Below are 7,936 nucleotides of genomic sequence, written 5' to 3'. Positions count from 1 at the left end.
TCAGACTACTGAACTGTCCTGAGTTGTGTTTTCGCTCTGATTTAGTGAATCAGAGTGAAATTAATTAATTTAATTACTGCTCAGTTCTGTTATTTAAACAAAATGCAGAATCGAAGAATTAATTGATACATTTCAGACTGTAGCTTTTATATTCTTTATTTTCATCGTCTGACTTATTAATTGAAAATTAAATTTGATGTATTTTACACTTATGAGCTCCCAGTAGGAAAACATTGAAAATAGGGTTTACAGTCATTTCTTTCAAATATTTTTTTCTAGTATTAGCGATTAAAGAGCTTGCTCATTGTCTCTCTTACTTTGACAAGCAAAAACGTACAACATTTTGCAACCATCTACTGCTGTTTAATTAATAAAGGAAGCTGTCTTTGCTGTCATGGAGACCTACCTCCGACACAGTCAGAGGCCCACTGGAGGTCTCTGGACCCCCAATTTTGACCACTTCTGATCAAGACGGATGATGTGTGGGAATTGTGCTCACTGGGTAATTTAATGGACGATATATAACGGAGCGTATATTTATTTCTGTGCACTTCGGTGGCATCAAAAACAGTCACTTTAAAGGAGCTAGAATTTATGGCGTTTGAGTAGCAAATTGGCCTTTGATGGTTCCCACGCAGGGTTCAGCTGCTTCCCCACGGAGCCTAATGGGGGTTTGCTCTAATGGCGTCCCTCAATCATTGCGGTGAATAAGAAACATGAGCGTTGCCCGCTGACTATTAGCAAAACAACACGGAGAGTTGTAAGGGCGTGAAATGTGAGGACGACCGGATTCATCAGGATATTCTATATGCGCCTCGTCAGTTCATGTAACAAAAAACGAGACCTATTTTTTTTTTTCCTCACTCTCTCATTCTCTTACCTCCTTTTCTTCCAGGGGTGTATGTGTGTGTGTGTGTCTGTGTGTGTGGAGGGGGGTAAAGTTAAACTGATAAATTAGACCTCATTTATTGGACAACAGTTTGAGTCAATACCCCAGAGCCTCTGCTCTGTAGTGTGGACAAGGCTCCAGAGCCCCTAATTGGTTCGCTCTCTGTGAAGGGGGGATATGGTGGTGTTGGAGGGTCTTTTTAAGAGAGCGGGTGGGGCGGGGCCCCGACGAGCAGCGCATTTGGCCAATGTGCTTTGTGCCCCCTCACGCACAAACACACCAGCAGCGGTTGTCTCGCAAGGCGGACATCCGCACGGCACACGCCACGAAAACATAGACAAGTGCTAGATTTGACAGCTCCGGCGGAGGGAGGGGAGGGAGGGGGGGGGGGGGGGCGGTGGAGTCATGTATAGATTTTTGTGTCTGTTATTTTGGCTTATTTGTGTGCTTCTTTTACTCAGTCAATCAAATTTAATTGACACCACTGGGCTACGGCTGGGGGCCCCCGCAGCATGCTGGGATGACAGGCCCTTTTAATGCCAAAAAGAGGAGAGGCAGTTCTTCTGCCTGTGAAGGATGGTTAGGGGAGGAGTGGAGGGGGGACAGAGTGGGGAGAGAGGAGGAGGAGGAGGAGGGAGGGGGTGGCGAGGGTGACAATTCCTCAGCCCGTCAATGGCATTAATTGATGTAACGACAATCATGATAGATACTAATAAATACAACCTTTAGGAAAAAAAGAAAAGAAAAAGTAATTAGACGGCATCCTGTTGTAAACCGCAGCCGCTTGATTTCCAGGCTCGCTGACAAACACTATTCGTCTTCCGTGAGGCCCCTTCGAAATGGGACACCAGGCTTTCATTTACATGCAGATCAAACTCGGCATTTGCATTTTTAGCCTCAGCGAGAACAGAAGAGAGGATCACCTCGTGAGGAAGAACTCAGATCCTTTTCTTACAAAGAGAGCCAAACTTTGCTTTCAGATTTCTCAGAGTTTCAACATGTCCTTCATTCCTCGGCCGTCTTCTCGTGCCTAAATGTGATCGAGTTGTTGAAAACCCTCTGATGTTAGATGGGATTACTTGATGACCAAGAATCTACAAGATGAATCCAGCAGGATAAATCCATAAAAGCAAAGTTCAAGACGAGCATTTAACCCCTCTACTCATCACTATCACTGATGTTTTTAAGATATGACCAAATTAATGCAACTGGTGCTGGACCCAAGATCGGGAACTATTACTGACATTCATGGCATGAACGACACAAAAAATTATTGATCCATTCATTTGCTTGATTTTATCTGGTAATTGTGGATTTCAATCGAGATGCGGAGCTCACGCAGGTGTCCTCAGTCTTGTTTTTGCTTCTTGATGATCTTTTGCTGGACCTTTTTATCGGTGTATTCCCCACCCTTATAAACATGTTTGGAGGCTAGTCTTAGACGTCATCAATGTCAGGACTGCGAAGCCTTCCAATCACTCACGACCCGCGTGTTTTTACCATAATTGTCTCGTTCAATGTTTTCGCAAGCTCTGCTACTGTGGTTTGTTCCCTCCATGAATGCCGTCTTAAAAAGGAAATCTGGTAGAGCTTTAGTTGGCCATAAGTACTTTCCAGACACTGCACATCTTTAAGCATGGCTCAAAGCAGAACACAGGACACCTAAAACTCAATGTTATTCTGAAAATTTAGCCTGTCCTAGTGTCCTCTGTCTCTTTTTGTAGTTCAGGGTTTCAGTGGAAGCCAAACCATCGGTTGCAGGACTCCCTGTTCTCCTTGTGGCTAAAAATAGTTGTGGCTAGATGGTTGGGTGTTGTGACCTGATGTAGAATAAATCTGGGACTGCAGAAAGGTGTTAATTCCATTCAATTCGATTTTATTTAATATAGCGCCAAATCACAACACAGGTTATTTCATGGCACTTAACACATTAAAGTCCTTACAGCAGAACTTTACAGCATTATACAGAGAAACCCAACAATTCAACAATTCCCACATAAGCTAGGATGGAAAAACTCCTCTTTAAGGGAGAAAAACCTCAAACAGAGGAAGGAAAACCTCCCTCTTAACAAGAAACCTCCAAGGTGGACGGCCTCGACCAGTTGGAGTGAGGGGAGAGCAGAGAGAGAAAAGGACAGCATACAGATACAAGACATGAACTGTTGGTGGGCCGACAATCACAGAGCAGAGACATGCAGCTCCATGGCCGGGATATCTGCAAAAGATGGCCTATAACAGCAGAACTAAGGGATGTTTCAGGACCACCTGAGCAGCTCTAAATATTAGTGTTGGGCTGGAGATGTACTGGCTTTCGAACCAATGCGTTTGTGTTTACAACCATTAGCGTCATGAACGTTATTCCTCAAGTTCTTGCCTCTGCACCCTACGTGTTACTGTAGAACTCCACCAGAGGGCGCATCAGAGAAACTAAGATGGTATTCGAACATCCTGATCGATGGGATTCACTACTTTTGCTGATTCTGAGATCATAGTGGGACAATCACACCGTTCGACCATCCTCCAGTATTCTCCGCAGTGCACGAATGTAACAATCTCGGACATGTTTCCGTTTAGTTGAGCTGAACCCTTTCAAATCTCCATACTCACCCTACACCACCCTTACGTCGTGCGTATTTTGCATCTTGCGTACGTGTTAATTTCTGAGGTTGTGCACAACCAACTCTCCAAACAGACGAAGGATACGCGAGGGTTCCATCATTTACACACATAGAGCAAATGTATCTCTGGAACTTATAGACAAAAGCTTGCAAAGGAGGTGAATGACACCCCTCCCTAGTTGTCATGCTTCTCTTGCAAAGTACATGTCAGTGAACAAACACAGATGTAGTTTGAAAACATTTCAGGGGCGTTTCTTTTCATTCTTGTACAGACTGGGCTCATATGTGTCGACTGGAAAGCAGTGCAACATTTATCAAACCAAGTAAAGAAGGTTGTGAAAAAATGAGTTTTACCTCCAACATCTGTGACCAACAGCGACCCCATAGCACCCTTCTCTGGCCCTATTACCACCTTGGCATTATTAATTTATCCTGGGCATCCCTGGTAGGCAACCACCTGAACCCAATCGTTTTCAGGTCTGATTATTTAATTGGCTCTCCGCTGCTACATGGATGAATGTACTGCGCGAGGGTGTGGTGGCTGATGTTGGCTCTGATGTGTGTTGGAAATTACACACGATAAACCAAAAGAAAAAAAATTAAACCCAAGAAAGACTTTGGTGAAACAAGCCTAACGGCACAACACAGCAGCCTGTGTTCTAAAATCACTAAACAGCTGCTTTATGGCATAGGTTTGCAGAAATCAGAATCATGCAGGAGATTTTTTCTGGTAACAAAAAAAGTAAAAACAGAGCAAACAAGAGATGTTCAGGTAAAAGATTGATCGGAGGAAAAAATTGCATATGCATTGCTAAAGGAATGTGGCCACATGGGGCTCCACAGAACTACAATTATGCCTGTACAATATCATGTTAACTTTTCACATGCCATCAAACAAACTGTTTAGTTGAAATAATTCCTGTCATTTTCTCTGGCATTTTCCACTGAAAAGCAACAACCATATTAACAAATATTTTAATTTTCTTTTATGTTTTGGCAAAGTTAAGGATCGAAACACAAGACAAAGAACGTGGAACAAAAAAACCCCCTGTTTTCTTACAAGTTGAATTAAATCAAGCTGAGATACACACACACACACCCACACACACACACACACACACACACACACACACACACACACACACACACACACACACACACACACACACACACACACACACACACCTAAACTAAACTGGAACAAACTGAAAAATTGGTGATTTTTATGGAAAGGGTGTTTGGGATGATGAACACTTTCATTTTAGGGAAGCTTCATGGTAAAGGTAAGAAACAAGATGAGAAAAAAATTGACATTTTGACAGATAAACGCAGCTTGCCGACCTGTTGACCTGAGTTATCTGACGAAGTATGAGACAGGTAAACCCTCTTAGAGGACCCGTCTAAAATCTTCAAGTCTCTGAGGTGAGGTAGGAAACTCGGACTCAGACCCTCGAAGACACCCAGCAAACTACCAGGGACCACAAACGGGAGTCCAGCAGCCCATAGTGGTGCGGTCTCTGACTGTGGACTATGGAGGGGTCAGTAGTCCCACCCGAGAGGCTGGGTCTGATGTAATTAGATGTATTTAGTTATATCTCTACCAAGATGTAGCCTCAATGTCTGCCCCGACACCAGAACGTCTGTTTTATAAACTGTATGAACTATGAACCTTTTCCCATTCCTCACCCAAGTGACATGTGGACTTTTCACCCTTCTTCAGGAGCGATGGACTGTCAACGTCTTTCTGTATCTCAGGAGCACCATGGACTGTAACCCTCAGGTTACACCACGTGGACTGTTGGCATCTCGAGTTGTTCTGAAGAACAGGACCAGCACCCCGTTCCATCCTACCAAAGGGGGAATGTTGGGATCACATCCACATGAGGATTGAGAACAAATAAAAGGCCTACAGGAGACCTGTACACCATCAGGCTTTTGCATTTTACACCGATGTGTTAAAACAATGACGTGACCAAGAACGCTGCCATCTTACTTCGTGATATCACAGTCACAGTCTCACATTCAATGGACGAGTAAGGCTGTTAAGGATCCACACCTGCAGAAGGAAGAAACCAGATTGCTTCTTCACAAAAAAGGAATGATAACTCTCACCCGGGCAACGGGCCATCCGGTCTCTGTACAACTGCAGTAGGAGCTATATCCGGATTCTCTGCAACAAGTCAGACACGTTGCCGGTGGGTTTTGGCCACCGCCAGGGCTATCCTTTGTCGCCGATCCTCTTTGTGACCTTCATGGACAGGATATCTAGGTGCAGCCGGGGGGAGGAGAACCTTCAGGTTTGGGTGTCTCGGAATCACCTCTCTGCTGTTTGCAGATGATGTCGTCCTGTTGGCCACTTCAGACCATGACAAGGAACATAGTGCTCTGCCGGAAACCGGTGGATTGCTCCCTCCAGGTGGGGATGGAGTGCCTGCCCCAAGCGAAGGAGTTTAAGTATCTCGGGGTCTTGTAGATTTGCTACTCCTTCGCATCGAAAGGAGTCAGCTGAGGACATCTGATCAGGATGCCTCCTGGGCGCCTCCCACTGGAGGTTTTCTGGGCACACCCAATTGGCAGGAGACCCCAGGCAAGACCCAGAACACACTGGTAGGGATTATATCTCCCATCTGGCCTGGCAACGTCTCGGGATCCCCCAGGATGAGCTGGAAAATGTTGCCGGGGAGAGGGAAGTCTCGGCCAACTTGCTTGGCCTGCTGCTCCCGCAACCCGATCACGTATAAGCGGAAGAAAATGAATGGATGGATGCAACTCGCACCCTTTTTTTTGCCCAGAGTCAACTTCACTGTTTCCCCCTGGCTGCCACACTGAGTACCAGCAACCTTTAACCCACCTACCGGGCGGTAGAAATGGCCACGGCAACGTCTCGCGTGAGTAGAAAACTTCACCGGACTTTCACGCACTCATTGCTTCAAAGTAATCTGCAAGTAAAAGGGATTCACTAGTTTTTAAGTGTGTTTCATCAAGCTTTATGGCCTTTGTTGTAATCTGAACGGATCACCGAGTTCCCATTCTGATGTGCGGTTTGAGCCCGTCTCCGATGCCGTGTTTTGTTACAGCATTATGCCGGGTTCTGTAGAGTTTAGATGGGCACATGCACTACTGAATGTATAGTAATAACTCTCGTACAGCTCTGGGACATCCTTTCAAGGATTGTGTGGTTGAAGATACCAAGCAATAATAGATTTTAAAAGATAAGCAGAGTTCATAGTATAGTACTGAAGGTATATAGAGCCTATAGAAAAAAAAAAAAAAAAGTCTCCTTTTTTATCTTATTGTTAGCTGGATAAAAATCTAGTCTGAAAATATTAGAATCTGTAGGTCTTGGTACAGGTAATATGTCCTAAAAACACTCTCTCACTGTTTGCCAGAATTGTTTATTTGCAAAGATGTTGGAAAAGAGAACCTTTTTTTCCTCTCCACACTTAATAAATACATTTTTATTACATTTATTAAGCTTTGATGCCTTTAATCTCTTTAGGGATAACTCAGAGGATTTAAAAGGTTGTCAAACTTGGAGATTGAGCCCCTCCCATGACAGTCAATCACTATGACTCTTTCTATGATTGTTAGGGGGGACTAGATAGTGACTGATTTTGTGATCTGATGAAGTTTCTTAATTGTAAATATTGCGAGATACACTATATTTATCAGCTATTTCTTCAAACAACATCAAATGATTACTGTTAGGGTTGTATAGTTCTCCAATTTTGTTGTAGTCCTTTTCCTGCGGGGGGGAAATCGTTTCCCTATATTGGACTAAAGAATGATAGAGTGGCAATTTCATCCAAATGTTTTTTGGCTTGGTGCCACGTGGTATGTTTGTAACTATGGGTTTTTTGTGTTCTTTTTAAGATTTCTGATGTTGGCCGAGTACAGATAAGTGGGAAGAGGTAGGACATTTTCATTCTTTTTTAGCTTATGATTTAGCCACTGAGTGATATGATTAGAATTTTTTTTTTTTACTTTGTGTAAAAAACATTAAAAAAAAAAAAAAAAAAAAAAAGACTCCTCAGGAGCTCAAATTTTTTTTCACATTTTTAAACTTTCTCATATTTTCTATATTAAATGCTGTTTTTTGTTGAAGTACAGGCAGTTGAAGAGGATAAATCTATTCCCATAGCTTTTGGTATTTTTTCTGGCTTGAATGCTGAGCCTTGCTGCTGTCTGCTGGTATGCAGTTTCCCTGCAGTGTCAGCAGGGGGTAGCATTGTTTTTAAGCTGCATTTTTTTGTGGAAACAAACTGACTTGAAGAACCAGCAGCAGCAGCAGTTTGGTTCTTAGCAGCCATTTGGCCTTCAGCTCCTCTGTCAGTCCCCCCAATTTTCTTAAAAAATCTCTTCTGGTTTCCAGCTTCTTGGCTGCGTTTCCCTCCTCATACAGATGACATCAGAGAGAAAATACAGTTTA

This window comes from Embiotoca jacksoni, unplaced genomic scaffold (genome assembly GCF_022577435.1).
Source record: "Embiotoca jacksoni isolate LCO1_2020_lvr unplaced genomic scaffold, fEmbJac1.0.p SCAF_44, whole genome shotgun sequence".
Lineage (NCBI taxonomy): Eukaryota > Metazoa > Chordata > Actinopteri > Embiotocidae > Embiotoca > Embiotoca jacksoni.
This window is presented reverse-complemented; position numbering follows the sequence as displayed.